Source organism: Abrus precatorius, unplaced genomic scaffold, assembly GCF_003935025.1.
Source record: "Abrus precatorius isolate BTA unplaced genomic scaffold, Abrus_2018 Scaffold6, whole genome shotgun sequence".
In the NCBI taxonomy this organism is placed as follows: domain Eukaryota; kingdom Viridiplantae; phylum Streptophyta; class Magnoliopsida; order Fabales; family Fabaceae; genus Abrus; species Abrus precatorius.
Window position 1 is genome coordinate 2,867,028 of NW_020874406.1, and position 2,789 is coordinate 2,869,816.

The window sequence follows — 2,789 nt, forward strand, 5'->3', positions numbered from 1 at the left end:
GTCCAATTATGCTCGTCCATCATTAACTGGGACAAAATCTAACATTGTCCGTCCGGATGTGCAGGAAAATTTTGAAATAAAGCCCAATGTTATTCAGATGGTTCAATAGTTTGTTCAATTTGATGGGCTACAAGATGAAGACCCCAATGCTCACATCGCCAATTTTTTGGAGATCTGTGATACTTTCAAGATTAATGGAGCTACTAATGATGCAATCCTCCTGAGGCTATTTCCATTTTCTCTCAAGAGTAGAGCAAAACAGTGGTTGAACTCTCTCCCATGAGGATCTATCACTTCATGGGAAGCCATGGCAAAGAAGTTCTTAGCAAAGTATTTCCCTCCCGCAAAGATTGCCAAAATGAGGAATGATATCTCTTCCTTTTACCAATTGGAGTCAGAGACTTTATATGATACGTGGGAGAGGTTTAAGGAATTGTTAAGGAAGTGCCCACATCATGAGATTCCTGACTGGTTTCAAGTGCAAACCTTCTACAATGGATTGAACCTAGTCACAAGACAAATGATAGATGTTGTAGCTGGGGAACTTTAAATAGCAAGACACCAAGGGCTGCACAAGAACTATTTGAAGAAATGGCAATGAACAGCTACCAATGGAGCTCTACTCAATCCAATACTGCAAAATCTGTCGGGATTTATAGTCTTGATGCAGTAACATCCTTGGTAATGCAAGTTGAAGCCTTAGGAAAGAAGATTGATGGTTTATCTGTTAACCATCCAGTTGCTCTGGTGATGAGATGTGATATTTATGGAGGAGGTCACCCTAATCATGAGTGTCAAGCTACTCAAGAAGAACATGCCAATGTGATAAGAAACAGACCACCTTACCAAAATTATAATGGCATGAATAATTCGGGCTAGAGGAATTATGCAAACCCACCATGGAACAACAACCAATGCGAATCAATACACTCCCAAGATTTCAACAAGCTTCACATCCACTACCACCCCAGTTGAAAAGAAGTCAAACCTTGACAAGTTGATGACTAAATTCATTCAAATTTTAGAATCTTGGTTTCAATCCACCGAGATGGCACTAAGAAATCAACAAGCCTCTATCCATAATCTAGAAATTCAGTTAGGTCAAATTTCTAGACTCCTCTCAGAAAGACCCAAGGAAGCTTGCCTGGCAATAATGAGACTAATCCTAAGGAGCAGGTCAAGGTAGTAACATTAAGGAGTGGCAAGACATTTCAAGAAAAGAGGAAGCAAGAAGCAGAAAAAGCTGTAGTTGAAGAGAAGGATAAATGTCAAGAAGACACCGTGGAAAAGCCCCTTACAGTGAAGGAATTCATACCTACACTTTTCTATCCAGCAAGATTGAAGAAAGACAAGGATGATGAACAATTTGGTAAGTTTCTTGCCTTATTTCATCAACTTCATATCAATTTACTGTTTATTGATGCTTTGGCACAGATGCCCAAGTATGCCAAATTTTTGAAAGATCTATTGTCCAACAAGAAGAAGTTGGAGGAGTTGGCCACGGTAACTCTGAATGAAGAATGTTCAGCAATTCTACAAAACAAGATGCCCGAGAAATTAAAGGATCGAGGGAGTTTTACTCTTTCTTGTCTCATTGGTATATTGATAGTTGATAGCGCTTTGGCTAATTTAGGTGCTAGCATTAATTTGATGCCATATTCCATTTTTAAGAAATTGGGTTTGGGGAACCTAGGCCAACTAGGATGAGTATTCAACTAGCTGATAGGCCAATTAAATATCCTAGGGGTATCATTAAGGATGTGCTTGTAAAAGTGAACAAAATTATTTTTCCTATTGATTTTGTGATTCTTGATATAGACGAGGACACTGAAGTCCCTTTGATCTTAGGTCGTCCATTTTTAGCTACTGCAAAGGCTATAATTGATTGGAGTGATGGAAAGTTAAGTTTGAGGGTTACAGATGAAAAAGTCACTTTCAAAATTCCTGATGTAATGAAAAAGTCTTTGAAATAAGATGATTCTTTCTACTTTATTAATGTAATTGATGATAGTGTTTCAGATTGTGCACAGAAATTCTTGATTTCAAACCCATTGGAAAGAAGCTTGGTTCATGAAGAAGGGAAAGATGATATGAACTTGTTGACTCAAGAACAGTGGTGTCATTTAGAAGCCACCTAGCCACTAATGAGAAAGAGGGACTTTGAAGTTTGGAGTAGAATTCAGAGAAGCAACCTAACCTATCCACTAATGAACCACCAGATGTAGAATTAAAAGTCTTACTTGAACACCTGGAGTATGCTTTTTTGGAGGATGGCTACAAGTTACCGACATTATTGCTTCAGACTTAATACCAAAACAAAAAGTCCAGCTGCTGAATGTATTTCGGGAACACAAAAAAGCAATAGCATGGAAGATCTCTGACATAAGAGGGATTAGTCCTTCCTTTTGCACTCACAAGATATTGAAGGAGTCTAATTTCAAGGCTGTAGTGCAACCACAAAGAAGGCTAAACCCAAATATGAAGGAAGTGGTGAAGGCTGAAGTGATTAAGCTACTTGATGCCGAAATGATATATCCCATCTCGGATAGTCCTTGGGTAAGTCTGGTGCAAGTCGTTCCAAAAAAAGGAGGAATAACTGTAGTGTCCAATGAGAAAAATGAGTTGGTGCCTACTAGGACTGTCAGTGGATGGAGGGTTTGTATTGACTACCAGAAATTGAATGATGTAACAGGGAAAGACCACTTCCCTTTCCCATTCATTGACCAAATGCTGGAGCATCTTTCGGGCCATATGTTTTACTGTTTCTTGGTTGGGCTCTTAGGATATTT

The 2,789-nt window shown here is 38.8% G+C and overlaps 1 non-coding gene across 1 annotated transcript; it reads right to left on the reverse strand.

The window, feature by feature from the left end:
- Positions 1–355: 355 nt before the first annotated feature.
- LOC113870604 lies at positions 356–462 on the reverse strand. The gene has a single exon (XR_003505625.1). It is a non-coding gene; the product is annotated as a small nucleolar RNA R71 (small nucleolar RNA).
- Positions 463–2,789: the final 2,327 nt, after the last annotated feature.